Source organism: Stenella coeruleoalba (genome assembly GCF_951394435.1).
Source record: "Stenella coeruleoalba genome assembly, chromosome: 3".
Lineage (NCBI taxonomy): Eukaryota > Metazoa > Chordata > Mammalia > Artiodactyla > Delphinidae > Stenella > Stenella coeruleoalba.
This window is the reverse complement of record NC_137148.1, coordinates 140,571,305-140,592,315: the sequence shown is the minus strand read 5'-3', so window position 1 is coordinate 140,592,315 and position 21,011 is coordinate 140,571,305. Positions and strand designations below refer to the sequence as shown.

Below are 21,011 nucleotides of genomic sequence, written 5' to 3'. Positions count from 1 at the left end.
GGGTTCGTGCCCCGGTCTGGGAAGATCCCACATGCCGCGAAGCGGCTGGGCCCGTGAGCCATGGCCGCTGAGCCTGTGCATCCAGAGCCTGTGCTCCACAACGGGAGAGGCCACAACAGTGAGAGGCCCGCGTACAGAAAAAAAAAAAAAAAAAAAAAAGAAAGAGGTTCTTTAAGGAGTTTCTTGAAGTCTTTCCGGATTTTAAAGGGAAATTTATTATACTTTAGTAGAAATTATAGTTGATTCCCAAAATTGATATTCTTGCTCTGTTTTACAGAGAAAAATAAGTTTACGTTATTTCATTTTTTTTACTTCTTGATCTCTTATTAAAGTGTTCAGGACAAAACAAGCAAAGCCCTTTCCTTCAGTGAAGTCACATTCAAAATCTTTAGAGAACATTTATAAAATTGAGCCCTTCCATGTCATACTTAACATGTTACGCATTACACTTAACAGTTCAGTTGACAGACCAGAGTGAGTGCCAAGTTTTACCTCATACTGGCTGTGTACTTTGGGCGAAGTCACTAACCATTCTTTGCTTTGTCTCCGTCTGTTAACTGCAACAATGGGTGGGGGAAGGGCAATGATGACACCCACCTCATAGTGTTGCTGTGATCACTAAATGGGAGAATAAGTACTTAGAACAGTTCCTGCCTCAGTAATAGTAATAGGAACCTCAGTGGGGAAGAAGATGGAAACTGTCTTCATTCAAGGGACAAGGAGGCTTATGTTGAGCCTAGAAAAGAGATGATTTAGAGGAGGAGTTATCTACCTTTTATACGGAATGATGGGCTAAATAAAGTTACACAGAACTGTAGCTTGGCTCTCCTTATATAAAAATATCTAATAATTAGAACTGCCTAAAATTGGATGCTGTGTCTCAGGATTGGTAAATTGCTTGTTGGTGGAGCATGAAAAGCAGAGGCTGAATGAATCATCATCATGAGTGTTGTGAACTGAGTTTATATAGATGTTTGACTAGAAGATATCTAAGATCTTTACACTCAAATGCAGTGTTTATTGTATCATAAGTAAGAATTACTCTGAGATTGTTTAGCTCTAATATGTCAGCTTAAAAAGAAAAAAGAAAAAGAAAGATTTCAAGGATAATTGGTTATTTGATGAAGTTGAATTTAGGAGTTAAAATTTAAAGGTTATGTTGAATGGAAATCATAGTCCTTTTTTTTTTTTTTTGCGGTACGCGGGCCTCTCACTGCCGTGGCCCCTCCCGCTGCGGAGCACAGGCTCCGGACGCGCAGGCTCAGCGGCCATGGCTCACGGGCACAGCCACTCCACGGCATGTGGGATCTTCCCAGACCGGTGCACGAACCCGTGTGCCCTGCATCTGCAGGCGGACTCTCAACCACTGCGCCACCAGGAAAGCCCTCATAGTTCTTTTTAAAAATTGAGGACAGTAATTAAAATCATATAGTCTTCTCTCGGTATCCACGGGGCAATGGTTCCAAAAGCCCTCCCATAGCAAAATACAAGGATGCTCAAGTCCCTCAGTCAGCCCTCCATACCTGAGGGCTCTGCATTCTGCAGATTCAACCAACCGAGGATCATAAACATCATACAGGATTCCTGCTTGTTTGAATCCATGGATGCAAAACCACGGATCCTGAGGGCTGACTGTGCTATAAAAAGTTTAGAAGGAGTGGATGGGCACTAAATTTTAAGCCTTAAATATACAATACATATTTCGTATAACTTTGAGTCATCATGAAAATCTTACGTGATTGGCATTTTACAAGTGACAAAACTGAGTCTCAGGAGATGTATTTACCTAAGATTGGCAAAGAGCTGGGACGCAGACACAGATCTCTGCCAAAGTTTATGCTTCATAGCACTACTGCACACTCATGAATATGAACATGCACACGTCATTTATTTTGTTGTATATAATAACTGAGTAGCAGTTTCTAAAGACTATGAATTATCTCCATATATATTAATAATAGCATATACTTCACAATATATATACACACTGTAATGAAGCATGAAATATAATCTACTCAGCCTCCTAAAAGTATCCTCTTGTTCAAGGTTAACATGATAAACTATAACTAGTGTTAGTAAAACAGGAAAGACTACTATATATATTATTATATAAAGACTACTACTATATAGTAGTCTTTATTATATAAAGACTACTATATATATTATTGAACCATCTTACCAGTGACTTTCTATATGGCATAGAATTCTTCTACTATTGTTGATGATTCAAAATATAACAAATTTTTTAAGGGAAGAGTTTGGCTTTATCTTCAAGAATAGTGGAAGTATTGATAACTGCATCCAATTTATTGGGGAAATATAACTGAAGACATCACATCTTGGAAAGGGAACTGGAAAAATTATTTTCAAAATAAAACAATTTTCCTGAACTCTAAGCACATTGATACTTTCACATGAAGAAAATGTATAAATTCAGTTTTATTTTCTATCACCTCTTTTACTCTCTCCCTGACAAAACAAACATTTTAAAAACTCTCTTAAGTGGATTTGTAGAATGAAAAAAGTGAGATACAGATTTAATATAGTAATGTATTAAAATAGGCTTGTGAGTGACAACTAGGTTTAGGAGAACAACTTCTATATGGTATTTTATTGTCAACTAGAAGCTGAAACATAGCACCCAATTCATCCTTGAAAATGTCTCCTAAGCCAAATTAAAACAGCATACACTTATAAAACACACTGCGTTTTGATTCTACAGATATATAAGTAATTCTAGGTGATGAATGAGATTTGAATACAAAATATAAAAAGAATAAAGCCATTTCTATATGGTAGATACTTTCCAGAAATCCTTAGAAACAAGACTTAATAATTAGGCAATTAGAAACTCAAACCATAATTCTGGCCAACTGTAGCCTAACTGCTGGATTTGTTTGTTTTTATCCTTTATGATATATAAATTGGATAACCTAATATCTACCTACAGATAGAGATGTAATGTGTACATACTAATGTAAGTGTGCATACTAATATAGAGTGTACATACACACATGCACACAAACATATCTTCACTTTATACAGTATCTATCCTAATACATATATACATCTATACACATATATATGCACACATACTTATATGTATACAAGTGTCTGTGTGTATGCATGTATATATGTATGATTGGACAGCCAATGTGAGATATATTAAAAATATTGAGAGAAATTAAAAGTATTGTAAGTTTTATAGTTCTTGGCCTGAGGATTTAATCTGATGATCATTTTAGATTGGCAAGATTTTTACCTTTGTTAATGGAAAGTCTTCTAATTCACTGAGTACTGAATAATTTTATCATGTATAGTTCTAACCTAAACATAATTTTTGTCATTTCATGCAGGTGTGTCTCTGTAAAGCACAAAGTAAACTTTCCTCAAATTTATCCATAAAGGTTAACTTTTTTGAGCAAACTTCAGATAAATTGCTTTAATGTGAGTTGCCTAGCAGCAACCGTGCTTTCTCAATTTACTTTTTCCCTAACCTTTCTTCACCATTCAAGAAACAGCATGCTCCTCTTCATCTACTACCCTTAGAATATGAGTAATAAAGAAAATGAGGACAAATTTTTGGTTATTTGAGCCCTTAAGTAGATTTTTGTTAATGTGTGACAGAGATAATATTCATGAACCCAAGTCTTTCAGTTTTAACAGCCAGTCACTTAAGAGAGAAAATTTTTGTTTTGTTTTATCCATTCCAAAAGTTTATCTTTACATATAAAGGACAAAGTTTGAGGACTCTTGAGTAAACCACTTATATCAGGGGTCAGTCAGCAAACTTTTTCTGTAAAGGACCAAACAGTAAATATTGTAGGCCTTAGGAGTTGATGATCTCTGTCTCAATTACTCAATTCTGCTATTGTAGCTTGAAAGCAGCCATAGACAATAAGTAAATGAGTAAGTGTAGCTGTGTACTAAAAAAACTTTATGGACACTGAATTTTGAAATATATGTACTTGTCCTATGTCATGAATTATTCTTTTTAAAATTTTATCTTTCTGACCATGTGAAAATATAAACCCTTTCTTAACTTGAGGACTGTACAAAAACAGGCAGCAGATGGATTTTGCCCATGGACCACAGTTTGCCAACCCTTTATGGTTTATAGTGTATACTGTAAATTATAAAGAAGAGAGGGTGACATAAACAACATATCTTCCCCAAACTAAGTAAGAATTCTGGAGTTAGGTCGTCTACACTCTTCATTAGAAAGTTCCCAGGTGCTAGAGGGTTAGCCTCAATGATAGAGTTGTAACAGAAACCTAAATTAATTTGAGTAGACTGCCTGAACAGAAGGGATTATATTTTAGTCTGCTCAGGATATAGTCTGAAAAACCTCATCTCAGAAAAAAAGCCCATACTTTCACTATTGGAAAACCCACTTATACACCACAAAAAACACAGAAATGTGATTGAGATCAAGATGTTAGACCTAAAAGGCTAAGGTAAGACACAATACAGAGTCCTCAGACCCTAGTGCTGGGGTTCATCAGGGGATACCAGCAAGTGATGGTGGGGACCAGGGAGTCAAACTACACCTCCGTGGAGTTTGTGAAGCAAAGCAAAAGATTCAGAAGTTACCCCATGCCATCTCCAGCTTGTTGCCAGAATGACATAGCCCACCTTTAGAAGAGACCAAAAGGAATTTTGAAAAGACTGAGTAGTAACCCAAAAAAGACTGAGTTGTAACTTAGTTAAGTGGTCACTTGCCTAAGATGGATAAAGTTATCTCTAATAAGTGAAAATGTGGACTTGTAAAAAATGAATTCAGTTATAAGAAAATGAATAAATTTCTTCTTTGCCTATCTGAGCCTATCTGGAGCCTACCTGGGAAAATCTAAGAACGTTTAAGCTTATGCTAATTAAGTAAATCAACACACCATAATACTTAATGTCAAATATGGATAATCTTGATTATTCTAATTATCATTTGTACTGACTTAGATGGTAAAGCATTAACTTCTCATAAAAATTTTTTGAGGAATATGCCAAAATTATAATGACAGGTGAATAGGTTTGTGCTCTAAAAACATAGGCTTGATCAGTTAAAACAACTGTGATCAAATCAACTGTTTCAAATTGAAGGTACCTGTGCTAGATTGAATTATTCTCTCTCACCACCACCACCCCACCCCACCCTCCCCCTGCCAAATATCTACACTCTAAACAATGGAAACTGTAAATGTTACCTCATTTGGAAACAAAACAAAAACTTTATAGATGCGATTCATTCAGGATCTTGAGATGGAGAGATTATCCTGGATTATCCTGGTGGGCCCTAAAAGCCATCATAACTGGGTTTATATGACAGATGCAGAGGGATATATGACAACAGACAAGGAGAAGACAACATGATTAAAGAGGCAGGTATTGAAGTGATACAACCACAAGCCAAGGAATGTTGGTAGCCAACAGAAGCTAGAAAAGGAAACAACAGATTCTTGCCCAGAGCTTCTAGAGGGAGTCCTCCCAACACGTTGATTTCAGCATAGTGAAATTGATTTCTGATATCTGGCCTGGAGAATTTTGAGAAATAAATGTTTGCTGTTTTAAGCCACCAAGTATGTGGTATTTTGTTACATAAGTCATAGGAAACAAACACAGCACTCAAGCACTAAGAAAGCCCAGCCTTATTTGAGGAAATGGTTATATGTTACTTTTCACATCTCTACTTTGTTTTCTATCACCAAACACTGAAGGAAGGGATATATAGGTGACTTATTACTCAGTGTCGGGATCGATATTAAAAAGTTTGTCTCTTTTGTTTTAACATTTTTAGTTGTAAAATATTTTCTTTTATCAAGTGATTTATTGTAAATTTAGATAGCTAATTAGAAAATTCTTATTCTAATCTCAATTTTGCTTTCCAGTAATCTCCTTCAGCTGGTCCTAGTTGTGCTCTTTCAAGCAAACCCAAATGGCTCTAATGTATCTATTAAATCACAAAACGTTAATGTATTTTTTAAAAATCATGTTAGGGACTTCCCTGGTGGTGCAGTGGTTAAGACTCCACCTACCAATGCAGGAGACATGGGTTCGAGTCCCGGTCTGGGAAGATCCCACATACTTCAGAGCAACTAAGCGCATGTGCCACAACTACTGAGCCTGTGCTCTGGAGCCCGTGGGCCACAACTACTGAGCCTGTGCACCTAGAGCCCGTGCTCCACAACAAGAGAAGCACAGCAATGAGAAGCCCGCACACCGCAACGAAGCGTAGCCCCGCTCGCCACAACTAGAGAAAGCCCCCGCACAGCAACGAAGACCCAAAGCAGCTAAAAATAAATTAATTTTTAAAAATACCATGTTAATCCCCAGACCTCTCACATCTGTACCCTAGAGTATCCTACCCTAGCCTAGAAATATTCTCTAAGCAACATTTCCTTATTTCCTCTAGTTTTCATGTAACAATGATTTCTGTAAGCCTCCTTCTCAAAATTCCAGGAAAACAGTAGAAACTATCAAACAGATGATAATAGTTCATTTCTTGTGAGATTATCACATGTTAAGACACTGTACTAATGGCATTATCCCAAATATTGCTGTCCTATTTTATCAAGGAGGAAACTAACTTTAGGAGACTTGAAATTATTTGTCCAATATATTTAGTAAATGGTTGAAATCAAGATTTGAATTCATGGGGCTTCCCTGGTGGCGCAGTGGTTGAGGGTCTGCCTGCCGATGCGGGGGACGCGGGTTCGTGCCCCTGTCTGGCGGGATCCCGCGTGCCGCGGAGCGGCTGGGCCTATGAGCCATGGCCGCTGGGCCCGTGAGCCATGGCCGCTGGGCCTGCGCGTCCGGAGCCTGTGCTCCGCAGCGGGAGGGGCCGCAGCGGTGCGAGGCCCGCGTGCCGCAAGAAGGAAAAAAAAAAAAGATTTGAATTCATATTTCAAAACACAAAAATATATCTCCTTAACCACCAAGCTACATGGCAACCAATGGTTTCTTATTTGGGAAAGCTCCTCTCCAATGTTGCCTTCACAAATATTCCTAGTATTTAATTTAAGATTACAGTAGAGTGATGTGAGTGGTAGAAGAACCTTACCTGAGGGGAATGCTCCAAGTTTTCAATTAACAGAATTCACTTTAACTTTTTACACAGCTATGATAGTAATTAGCTTCTGCTGAGCTTATGGTTAACTAAAAACTTCCATTTTTTAAAGAGGAATACTTATTAAATCAGGTCCCCTGTTTTATGTTTGTGGAAATGCTTTCCTAAAACTATATATAACTTTGGATTCTATAAATTTAAGTGCCTAGGTTCAGAGAATGGATTAACTATAATCCTTGATTCACAAAATTTTCTCATTATTAATTAGTTAGCTACTTTTAATAATGTACTACACAACTGTGAACATACTCTGTAACACAAAATCATGTGTTTGTCATTTCCTTGTTTTCTTTTTAATATAGTTTTGTTGCATTTACATGTATCCCTTGTCTTCTTGTTTCTATTGTATTTCAAATTTTTAAGTTTTATAAAAGGTATCATGCTATATCTAGTTGTTTGAGACTTTGTCATTTAATATTACATTGCTAAGATTCACCTACTGCTGATATGGCTTATTTAATTTCTCTCCTGGAAATAATACCTTGTGTAAATATTGTAGTAAAGTTATCTATTCTCCCATTGGTGGTTGTGTGGACTAAAAATGTGTTCATGATTGTGTTGTTGTTTTTGTTGGTTTATCATTGTTTAGGGTGATGAACAAACAGCTCTTAATTTTAATATAAAGCTTTAATTTTAAATAAAACCTGAACAACACAGGTTTGAATTGCGGGGCTCCACGTCTACACTTTTTTTTTTCAATAAATATATTAGGAAAAATTTTTTGAGATTTGCAACAATTTTAAAAAGCTCACAGACAAACTGCAGAGCCTGGAAATGTCGAAAAAATTAAGAAAAAGTTAGGTACATCAAGAATTCATAAAATATATGTAGCTATTAGTCTATTCTATCATTTACTACCATAAAATATACACCAATCTTCTATAAAGTTAAAATTTGTCAAAATGTATGCACACAAACACAGGCCGTACACGGCCTCACTTGCGGTCGAGAGAGAAGTGTAAACAAATGTAAAGGTGCAGAATTAAGTCATAACTGCATAAAATTAACAGTAGTACATACCGTAGTCCTGTGATAATTTCATAGCCACCTCCCGTCGCTACGGTGTGGAGCTCGACTGCTGTAAGCCTCGGCTTCAAACGCCAGAGACGCCAATCGTCCCCACCTGAGCAAGTGCGTCTCTCCGGTAAATCTCGTATCGCGGGAATGTGATCGCTCGCGGTTCTCGCGTAATTTCCATCGTGTTCAGCGAAATACCTTAAACCTTGAATAACACCATAGGACCCATACAGAGTTCCGGTAATGATGCTGAACGTGCTCCCAAGAAGCAGAGAAAAGTCATAACATTACAAGAAAAAGCTGAATTGCTTGATATGTATCGTAGATTGAGGTCTGCAGCTGTGGTTGCCACCGTTTCAAGATAAGTGAATCCTGTGTAAGGACCATTGTAAAAAAAAGAAAAGCAAATTCATGAAGCCATCCCTGCAGCTACACCAGCAGGCACGAAAACCTTGCACTTTTTGCAAAATACTTTTTTATCGCATATTGAAAATACAGCTTTTATGTGTTTGCCAGATTGCTATAAGAAAGGATACCTATAGACTCTAATATGATTGGAGAAAAATCAAAGTCAGTATATGACAAAGTAAAAGACAGGTAAAGGATATAAAGCTGGAGAATTTAATGCCAGCTAAAGATGGTTTGATAACTTTAGAAAAAAAGATTTTGCTTAAAAAATGTCAAGATAACAAGAGAAGCAGCTTCTGGTGACCAAGAAACTTTTTCTACATTGGTTCTATTGACGCTTTGTCCCTGAAGTCAGGAAATGGACCTTGCCAGTAAGGAACTGTCTTTTAAAGTCCTTTTGATATTGGACAATGTCCCTGTCCACCCAGAACTATACAATGTGGCAGAAAGGTTCTGATTATTCAATCCACTCTTGACTTCTTTTACAACATGAACCCTTCTATGATAGTGAAACTAAAGCAAATTGTAGAAGGATTGGTACTGTATAGAAACATTTTTTAGAGAACTGAAAAAGCAAAAAGTCAGACAGAAATTATGACGTATTTCCATATAGTCTGCCTGCCTCTCTTGTCTCCCCTTCCACCTCCTCCACCTCTTGTGACTGCCACCCCTGAGTCAGTAAGACCAACCTTTCCTCCTTCTTCTCCTTAGCCTACTCAATGTGAAGACAGCAAAGAGGAAGACCATTATGATGATAGATTTCCACTTAATGAATAGTGAATAATCATCATGCATACATTTAATGAACTTATCTGTTGTGTACATGTGTATCTTCATGTGAAAATCTAATAACTGTACAGCAAGAACTGTATGAGACATGTTTGTGTCAACATTATCATCATCCCTAAAGTGTTCATTGTGTAGTATATATTACAATATATCGTGTTCAAAACTTGTATTGAAGTGGATAGCCTATCCTTACATAGACATAAGGTAAGTGATATACAACATAAAATTAATAATGGGTTAGTTTTCTTACTGTTTCATATCTTCGCTTTCAATGAAATAATTACATTACTGTTCAGTATGCCTCTCTCTCTCTTATAGAAACTGTGTATCAGCCTACCATCGCAGGTGTTTTTTTTTTGTTTTTGTTTTTGTTTTGCGGTACGCGGGCCTCTCACTGCTGAGGCCTCGCCTGTTGCAGAGCACAGGCTCCGGACGCGCAGGCTCAGCGGCCATGGCTCACGGGCCTAGCCGCTCCGTGGCATGTGGGATCTTCCCGGACCAGGGCACGAACCCGTGTCCCCTGCATCGGCAGGCGGACTCTCAACCACTGCGCCACCAGGGAAGCCCCGACGCAGGTGTTTTTAATGTTAACATGTTTCCAGTACTGTATTATGAATAACTGTAATACTGTATGCCATGAAAATTTCAAAACCATTCATTAGTGTATAGTGGAGCCATTATCGATTACACTAGGCTACCATAAAGCAATCATATTGCTGCTTCTTCATTATTAATGCATGAATCTATACCTATACCTATAAATAAATATGAATATCTTTTTCGCTTTTTTTATTTTTGAGGTCCAGTGTTACTAAAATGCCTAACAGCTACAGTGTTTTGTTTGTATCATGAGACAGTATTGATCTAAGTACCAACATTCCATCATCTTGTAAACAGATGACATAAACTTAAATACAGTAAGGTACTGTAAGTGTATTTTCTCTTATGATTTTCTTAGTAACATTTTCTTCTCTCTAGCTTACTTTTTTGTAAGAATACAGTATATAATATACAAAATATGTGTTAATCAACTGTATTATTGGTAAGGCTTCTGGTCAACAGTAAGCTATTAAAAGTTAAGTTTTAAGGAAATTTAAAGTCATAAGCAGATTTTCAACTGTGCAGGAGGTTAGTGCCTCTAACCCCTACATTATTCAAGGGTTATATTTTTCTTTTATTTAAGAACTTTCTCCCGACCAAGTTCTAAATGATATTTATCTATATTTTCTATTATGAGTCTGAAGTTTTCTTTCACATGTAACATAGTGCACTAAGTTTTTATATGAAATAAAGATTCAATTTTGTCTTTTTCCTTAGATATAACCATTTTTCCACCTCCACAGAATGGTCTCTCCTTTTTTCCCTGATGGAAGAAGCACCTTTGTGAGACATCAAAGTTCTAATTTTGCAGAAGTCTTTTTGGGGCTCTTTATTCTATTTCACTGGTCAATTAGTTCAACTCTATGTCAACAATATACTCTCTTAATTACTACAGCTTCATAATAAGTCATTATATCATTTTGGAAATTTTTTTTTATAAAAAGGTAATTTTGTATAAATTACTAGTCTTCAAAAATATCCCCCTTTCCCCTCCTTTTATACAAATATAATATTTGACTTCACAGCCCTCTATCATTTAGGCAGACACATGTGATAAATTCTAGCTAATGAAATTTTATTTGAAATCACGTGTGTCACTTCCAGACAGAGATAACAAAATGACCATTCTGCAATCTCTCTTTTCCCTTTTCACAATGTCCAATTAACTCTATGTTTCAAACAGACAGTATGACAAAGGCCCAAACAGCCTACATTTCTCTATGGGACATGTAGGTGAATGAAAACTACATTTTGTGTAAATAAGATATTTATGTTCTGAAGTTGCTTGTCACTACATTTTGTAATGAAGTTATACAATGAATTCAAACCCTTAGTCATTTAACTATGTATATAAAAAAAAACACTCCTTTTTTTCTTTTTTTTTTGGTAAATATCCCTACACACTGGCACTAACATGGGTTAGGATACAAGATTTCTTTCTGTCTGTGTTGTTTATTTATATACCAGCAGGTTAAAATTATCCTCCCTACCTAGTATCTTCAACTTGAGCAAATTCTTGTTTGAGAAATAAAATTGTAAGAGAGCATGAGACCCCAGATGGAGAAATTGAGAATCTGATTCTTTCCACATAAAGTACCAATACGTCTCTTGCCTGGCAAGAGTTTTACTTTCTAAAAATATGAAGTTGAATGTTCTTAAGAAATATGGGCTTTGTTCTTAAGCAAGAATCCCAAAAAGTAGGAAAAGAGGAAAAGAAGAAATTTTCAGTAGTGGAAGATTAAAATGTGTCACAAGGAAAAGACTAGTATTATGTAAGGTTTTGCCCTGCATAGACATTAAGATGCTTATTTTGACTTTCTTTGTCTGTACTGAGTCACTTGTAAAACTATGGATGAGATTTAACAAGGAAGTGGAAAGTGTATTTTGTGAGCTAACACTCTAGAAAAAAGTAGAGTAGGAGTCAAACTTTGAGCTGCATCATGGAATTAAAAAATTCACATGATTGACATAGTTTAGATAGGTACCTTAGCAACTAAACTGGTATAGTATAGGTATTTACCATGTATTTTGGCTTTTTATATTGAATGCTTTTGGACTTATGAATAGCTATCTATTCATAATGCAATACTGTCATTACTGACAATTCACTTTTGTGATGAAACTACACTAATTTTACAGTAGAGAAACCTTTTTTTGTTTTCAACTGTTCACTCACTTGAAACTTTTCTGCACTTCAGGACTTTTACTATAAAAATCCTATTGCCATAATACTTGCCTGCAGCTGGATACTTAAGTTATCACACTAAAGATTGATTTAAATTGAGTGTAATTATCTGCCTAGAATCTTTTTAAAAAAATTTCCCCTTCTTTAACCATTAATTTTCTAAACCATAATTATCCACAATAATTTTAGTTGGTGGTCTTGACTTAGTGTCTATTAAAATAAAATCTATATACTGGTTAATTTAATTTGACTAAAAGAGAATCTCATGCCTAGTCACTAACATAGTGAGCAATTTTGTGAATTTTAAATGGGGTCTCTTAACTTGTACAGCTGGCAGATGTGCTTGACTCACCCATATTAAAATGTTGCTAAAATTCTTATATTCACCCAATAGCTTGGCACTTTAAAAAATGTAAATGAGAATCCACTCTTCACCTATCAGTTTGAAAAAGATGAAGTTAGAAAATACACAGTGTTAACAAGGGTGTAAAACATCAGGCACTTTCGTACTTAATGTGGCAGGTGTTAATTGGGGCAATGTTTTGAGGATGATTTAATCATATACTTAAAAACCTTTAATCATCAAATCATTGACCAGTAATTTCATTTCCAGAAATTAATCCAACATATTTTCTCCTTTAAGTGTTCAAAAGTATGCACACAATGATTCATTTTTGGAAGTGTCAATAATAAATCTCCTTAATGGCACAATGAGAGGGCAGCAAATCCACACAATGTAGTATTATCTTACTCTTTAGTTATTCAAAAGAAAGCAAGACAACATATGTGTTGATGTATACAATCTCTACAAAAATAAATTACAATAAACACTGCACTCTGCTTTGATCTGTGTATTTTAAAGAGCCTTTTGTGTATGTGTGATATGCACAAATATTTATGTGTGATTGCATATGTAGATAATTTTTGAAATATATAAATATAATTTTTAACAGTGGTTGCCATTCGTTGTGTGGATTTGGAATCTGAGCAAGGAGAACTTATTCTTTATACTGTTAGATTTTTCTTTAACCATATACATGTATTACTTTTCATTTTAAAAATCATTATGCGAGTAAAACAAAGGGAGAGCTCATTTAGTTTTTCAAGAATGCAGCCCTAAAATATAACAAGGAATATAAAGACTATCCTGTGTATCCTGCTGGGTGCTACAAAGATCCTCTGTCCCCTGTCATACCTGTTCCATGTAGTTTTCAATGACTTAGCAGTGACCTCAATTCCAGAATGAGTATCTGAGCAAAATCTGGTAAAAAAAAAAAAAAAAAAAAAAAAGAGGCTTGGCTATCTATAAAAAGCTATTTTTTATGTATATAATTTCTCAAATTAATTTTAGGCAAGGCATTCACTTTTATTCTCCAGCAATTAGATAAATATGTTTACCCTAGAGCTATTCACATCTTCCCAACTCTTCCCAGGTATCTGATTATCTACCATTGATCTATATCCCCATGGTTTATTTCCTTTCATTTTGCAAAAGTATATGAAAGCCTTTTGCCAAACAGTATTACGGCCAGGAACTGGTGCTGTGAGACTGGAAGACTTCCCCATGCTGTAAAAATAAGATTGCATCATTAAATAGGGCTCTCAGGTATTTGCCAACCTGGGTAATGATGTCTCCCTGGGATACCTGCCCTTTTGGCAGCTTCCCATCCAGGCACGAGTCAGCAATCACAATTAGCGTGAAGTGAAGTAAGAGTGCCAAGTCTGCAGAATGCAGAGGAAATGCAGCAAAGTCTGAAATGAACTCAGTGAGCAGTCACAATCCTCAAGGCAAAAATTGCTCCATTCCTAAATGGGAATAAAGCAATGATGGATTGACTGCCAAACTGTATTCTCTGTGTAGGTATGCCTGATCGTCCTGTCAGTCTTTCAACCATTGCAGTGTTTCCAATATGTTTCTTTCCTCTCAAATAGTCTCACACACCTTTCCTCAGGTATTTGTGGCAGAGAGAAGTAACAGAGTTATTCCTGGTGAGGGCGGCCAGAATGGGGGTTATCCTTTACTGAAGAGGTTGGGAAAAGACTGAGTAGAGAGCAGAGAATAAAACGGTTAAAACTGCTTGAGTAAATTTATCCAAAGGATTTATCAAATGAAAGATACCTAAAAAAAAAAAAAAAAAAGAAGGAAGATACCTTAAAGATTCTACAGTATAGTTGGAAGGTAGAGTGCCCAAAATTCAAATCAATATATGTCTTCCTTTAATTATGCTTTCATGCTGGCCAGTCACTTTGAGGTTATATCCATCATGATGAATCACTCTCAAACTCTTAATTATTTGCGCTGCATATTTTTCACTGTGTCTCCTATATTTGCATTCCCGTAGCAGCTAGCAGATTGCCTTGAATATGACAGGTGTATAGGGAGGTTTGGGTGGGAAAATTTAGTCGTATTTGTTGATATCAATATTCTCACCTACCTTAAGAAGAGGCTCAGACATATTTGGAGCTGTGAATAGGTATGGTATTTTCTGATTTACATCTAGGAATTAGTTGTCCCACATTACTATTTGGAAATATCTTTTAAAGAGTTGGTGTACTGCAAAAACAAACACAGAATTGTAATGTGTCTACCTTGCCTTTTTCTATTTTCTTTTAGTGACTTAATATGGATTGTCCAGAATCATCCAGCAGCCACAATTGCATTGCCAATTAATAGTAACTTTACATTTAGACTTTCCCTTCATCTCCTCTAAATAAAACACACAGAATGTTGCTACTCCAAGTCACACATGCTTTTAAGTTCTGTTAAATGAATCCCCAATTGAATGTAAATGTCTTTTGTTTCTTAAAACGTAAGTGCCATTATTGAAACTCCTTAAATTTGCAGACACCAAAACCATCAATGAAAAAAATCTTGTCAAAATGGGCTTACAGGTGGACATTCTACTTACTCTCTCATGCATTTAATTGAATTTTGTGCAATTTCATGTGCATTATAATAGACTTCTTTTACACCATCAGGAAACAAGTTTTAAAACATGTGCTGTGCATTAAACATCACATAAATATTCAGCAAGGAAAAGAAAAACAGTTCTGAAAAAGTATAGTAATTTTACAGTCTCTGGTTTCTAATAAATTTTTACAGCAATCCTAAACTGCATTAGCAAGTCCGGGTTTATTGTCAGGCTTCTGCACAACATCCCTCAATGACATGTCAAATCTTTACCACAGCAGTAGAACTCCTAAAACTGTCCTCATTGGCAAGAATCCTGTCAGATTAAATTGCCAACTCTTGTCAAGTAAAGATGTGTGATCTGATCCTATTCTCCTGATGATGACATGTGTTGTCCTTTCACTGTGGCTGGATTGTAAATTCCCAGGACATCCCAATTACCACAGATTTTGAGAATAAAAAGAATTTATTGACCTCTCAAAATGATGGTTCTCCCCTGAATAAAATGTCTAATCATTTAACAATATGACTCTTATTTTTGTGTTCATATTGTATATCATTTATCAACCCATTTACTAGATAACCTAGGATATTACACAGGCTTTATTTTCTGCCTTCCTACACTTTCTTGTCATTTCCCAAATTAGATGTCATGAATGTATATCTGCCAAGAAATTATTTTCTGTCTCAGTTATTCAGGATATTATATGTACAGCAGAATTTCTGGATTCTCTTTGGTACTTTTGATTTTTGTTGAAAACATAAACAATATTGTCATCAGGCTGCAATGACAATCCATGGACAAGAATGGCATTTATTGTGCCAAACTTGTAAGCACCCAAAGTAAAATCAATTGTACTCTTGTGTGAGGTGTATCTGTGTCACTGCCCACGTCATAAAGCAAATTAGATATTATCCTATGCCTTTCCACTTAAATTCAGAGTATCACATATCCTTTGAAACAATAAATTGAGTATTTACCACAAAGAATGGCTTGGCTTTTTAAAGAATCCAGGATTCCAGTGTGGAGATTTCACATGCCTCATCAGATGTTCCAAAAGTAGTTATATTTCAGCAGTTAAATTGTTTTTGTGGAATAGCAGCAATCATTAACTTCAATATTTATACAATATTTAGGATAGACTTTAAATTAGACTTTAAATTAGACTTTAAATTTAGGATTAGACTTTAACTTCAATTGGCAGAAAAAGTGCTCTATAAAGACTGTGAGGTCATGTGAGAAGGCACATATTTTCTCTGTTAAAACTGCTCTCTGCCCCCAAATATTTCATTAAATGATACATTCTGCTCAAATCATGATAAAATGATAATATGACATGTCAATTACATTTCAACATGAGGCTTACTACTAGTAAATTGATTCAGAATTAACAGGAGTATTTTGTGTCATAATTTCCAATACTGTCAAATAACAAAGTTTTTCAATTTAAATGTGCATTTAAAATACATTTCTATGTAAACTTATTCCACAAAAGAGATTTCACATGCATAACAAATGAGTCCAAAAGAATAAAAATCAGTTGCTGAAATATGGGTTTATCATAAATTTAGGGAATTAGGGGCTTAATGTCATTCTATTCTATAACAATGTTTTGTCCTTCTCAAATATCCATCAATTGCCCAGAAAAATGTCATTCATATGTTTAAATCACTACAGGTTTCCTTTACTTATGGAAATTGACTTTATACAGGATTAATTTAATTCCTCATCTTAGACTAGAATTATATATATATTTTTTTAAGATCTGATTTGATCTTGATTGAGTTGATCAAACTGCAAAAGCAAAATAGCATGTATTTCTGCTTCATAATTACATGAACATAAAACTGACCTTTTAAAACAATGTGTGTTAAACAGCTTAAAAATAATTATTTTAAGTGGGCAAATATTAGAGGCAATTTCCTTTCCAAAGTCCTCCAAATCCAGATCACAAACCAATACAATTTATTACGGGAGTGAAATTTAGGTGACTCATTTTCTGTTTTAAATGACTTTTAATGTTGGATTATAAGACATGTTAAATATAGTATAATAATATGATAGTTCATAATATAACTTGAAATAAATTTAAAACTCAATACATGAGTGTAAATTACTGTTGGTTTATAAGAAATATCAAAATAATATCAAATACTCCATTTTATATCTTCTTTCACTATAATGTTAATATAATTCTGAGTAAACTAAAGAGGTAAATTTCCTCTATTATAGTTCATCTATAAGAATGTTAGGTGTTATATTTTGAACCTGAAAACTGTAGTAATAAAAAATTGAGCATTATGCCAAGAGAAATAAGTCAGACAGATAAAAACAAATGTTGTATCACTTATATTTGGGATCTAAAAGAAAAAACTGAACTCATAGATACAGAGAACAGATTGGTGGTTACCAGAGGAGGAGCTTTGGGGGGATAAAGGAAATGGGTGGAAACTGTCAAAAGGTACAAACTACCAATTATAAGATGAATAAGTCCTGGAGATGTAATGGACGTCATGGTGACTATAGTTAACAATACTGTACTGTATACTTGAAAGTTGCTAACTGACTAGATCTTAAAAGGTCTCATCACAAGGAAGAAAAATTTGTAACTATGTGTGATGATGGATGTTAACTAGGCCTATTGTGGTGATCATTTCACAAGGTGTACATGTATCAAATCACCTAAACTAAAGCTAACAAAATGTACACCTAAAACTAATACTATGTTATATCTCAATTATATCAATTAAAAAATGTTTTAAGTTGCATTACTATTAAAGAAATAAATAAACTGGGTACATCTTTGTGCTTATTTTCTAAAAGCAGATGATATGACCTTAAAAAAGTTAACCAGAATCTCCTTAATAAAAATAGTGTCCACTTAATATTTTAATTTCCAAAATAGAATAAATGTATACTCACTTGTAATAGCATTCCCAAGTTAAGAACATAATTTGGGGGAATTTTCTTCTAGTCTATTTTACCTGTCCAATAGATAGCTATTTAGCGAAAATAAACATGTTTATTTTCTCCACTGATACCTATTTGTATCCTCTACTGATACATACATACATATTTGTTTCTCATTTTATTTCTTTAAGTCTGCTTCAATTGAGCAAGAGAACAAGATTTTGATAATTCTTAGTTTCTTTATGGGTCTGACATTCTATTTAAACATATGTGTTAAAGATTTAAGTAAGTCATTGCTCTTTACACTGCTAAAAAGGAACTTTTTGAGAAAGTCTAAACTACCTATATTAATCTTATCCAAAAGGAGGGTAAAGTGATATATCAGAAAACCAAAGCAACAACAGATTAATGTTGCTGTATTAAAATCCTATTTACATAAAATTAACATAAATATGAGTTAGTATGCCATATGCTACAGCATCTGCTCTACACTGTATTAATAATAAGGCTGTCCCCTATAGGGATCTTAAAATTAATACATATTTAAGTTGTTTTTATATACATATTTGAAATTTTGACAATATGATATATATGAAATTTTGCCAACTGCAAACAGGATAATTTATACAGAAATGATATTGTCACCAGCTGGACTATGAACATAGTTTATGATAGGTGGCTTTTGAGATACTCCACACTCTTCCTTGAAAGACTGTTTAATCAGTTTTGAGTTAAATAAACTCTTTATTCTACATACTTACTCCTATTACCTCTAATTTCCTATTTCATCTTCTTCAGAGGTTCAGAACAACTAGCCAATGAGAAGTAACTCATCATACTGGAAGGCGCTTGAAGATAATCCTTTTTTTTTTTGCAGTACGCGGGCCTCTCACTGTTGTGGCCTCTCCTGTTGCAGAGCACAGGCTCCGGACGCGCAGGCTCAGCGGCCATGGCTCACGGGCCCAGCCGCTCCGCGGCATGTGGGATCTTCCCGGACCGGGGCACGAACCCGCGTCCCCTGCATCGGCAGGCGGACTCTCAACCACTGCACCACCAGGGAAGCCCTGAAGATAATCTTATACTTCATTTTCTATTGCTGATTTTTCTTTTTTTGTTTTCCCAAACCAAACAGTCTAAGTTCATTTGAGAGCTGTTTTTTCTAGCTTCCAGAATGGCTAAATAAAATAACTTTCTTATACAAAATTTTGTAAAAATATCACATCTACCAGTGCAAATGTTGTACTTTGTACGTTTTATGAAACTTGATACAGTCTGATTGCTCCTTTTTATTTCCAAATTTTATGACAATGCTATTTCAAGTTCTGTATTGTATTTTTGCATGTTCTGTTCATATCATTTTTTGCAAAGAAAGTTGAAGTATAACTATTTTCAAAATGATAAATTTGGGACTTCCCTGGTGGCACAGTGGTTAAGAATCCACCTGCTAATGCAGGGGACACGGGTTCGATACCTGGTACGGGAAGACCCCATATGGCACGGAGCAACTAAGCCCATGCACCACAACTACTGAGGCCCATGCACTGCAACTACTGAAGCCAGGGCCCACGTGCCCATTGAGCCTGCGTGCTGCAACTACTGAAGCCTGCGCACCTAGAACCCGTGCTCTGCAACTAGAGAAGCCACCACAATGAGAAACCCATGCACCACAACAAAGAGTAGGCCCCTCTCGCCGCAACTAGAGAAAGCTCACGTGCAACAACGAAGACCCAACGTAGCCAAAAAAAAAAAAAAAAAAAACAGATAAACTTACTTATACTTGCTATGGTTATAATCGAAGATAAACGTAGATGAAAATATATAAATAATAAACATAGCTGTTGTCTGTCCCATATGCACTGAAATAAAGCTACAGATCATTTACTCCTCAGTATGAATTCAACTATTATATTACCTTTTATATATATATAATTACACAAAAGAAAGATAGTAAATATACTAATGTAAAAATCAATATTTTCACTCTTAAATGAATAAATGATTTTAAGTATGTTAGCAAATTATAACCAGTGGACTTATGTGTATATCTGTGCATATCCATATGTGCATATATGTATAAATATATACATGTGTTTTTATATATGTGTGTATGTATATCACATGTGTACAGACATAGCTATAGATATGGATGTAGAATATACAGATATATATATTCTACTTTTCTTCTTGAAGTTGATAACTGAGGAATCAGACATCATTATCTCTCAGGCTATTTTTCCTGTAACCATTTGACATCTGCAATCTGTGGTTTCCTTCCCCTGAAAAACTGCACACATGGTCACAATGAAATCTTTGAAATATTTTTTAGAAGGATACAAACATTCTGAAGTCCATCTTTGGAAACCAAATTAAGAATGATTCAAATAAAATTCAGATGCTCAGTGTCTCATCCTTTAAGGCATCAACAATTATGTTTTCCATTTTTTATTCTCTGTTAATATTTAGTAACCATTCAATAGCATATTGTATAAGATTTACAGGATAGTATTTCAATGCCTGCTATTTTCCAATATTTTAGTTGTGATCCTGAAATTTTGTTTTTATCTCTTCAATTTAACTAGTTAAAATCTTTGTACTTAAGTTTGTGTTTGATACTCCATTTTTTTGAATTTAGTTCTCAGGTTGTTCTCCAGACCCTTGCTACTCAAAGTGTTGTACACAGATCAACAGCATCAACAGTATTTTGTTGGAATTTCAGGCTCCAATCCAGACCTACTGAATCTGAATCTGCATTTTAAAAAGATGCCCAGAGGTCATGAGTTCACATTAAATATTATGAAGCACTGGATTAAGAGATGCTTCAGAATAAAAAATAATTAGAATTTTTAAGTAAATACTCTTTGGGGTATTAGCCTTAAACACGATTTACATTTACTTTATTACTATAATATTTTTCCTCTCCATTTCTTAATTCTAATTACTTCCATTTAGTCATATTTTCATTTTTTTGTAACCCTTTGTTAATAAATATCTGCTCTCTTGTTCATATAATGTTGATACATTTTGACTAAAATTAAAAAATCAACATTAGTGATGATTGTAATTGTGCTTA

General features: G+C 35.0%; 1 protein-coding gene across 48 annotated transcripts in view; it reads right to left on the bottom strand.

Annotated features, from left to right (window-relative positions):
* Positions 1-21,011, bottom strand: part of LOC307184329 (teneurin-2-like) — a 2,867,364-nt gene that overhangs the window by 2,535,262 nt on the left and 311,091 nt on the right. For 33 of the 48 annotated variants that reach the window (XM_079917760.1, XM_079917746.1, XM_079917762.1 and 30 more), the window contains 3 exons: positions 14,555-14,673; positions 13,315-13,380; positions 8,141-8,509 (listed from right to left, as the gene is read on the bottom strand). The exons of 8 other annotated variants lie outside the window; for them this stretch is intronic. The gene's annotated coding sequence lies outside the window, so the exon portion shown is untranslated. Of the gene's footprint in view, positions 1-8,140; positions 8,510-12,471; positions 12,555-13,314; positions 13,381-14,554; positions 14,674-21,011 lie in introns of all 48 variants that reach the window. 7 more of the 48 variants (XM_079917790.1, XM_079917753.1, XM_079917755.1 and 4 more) reach the window with 4 other exon arrangements.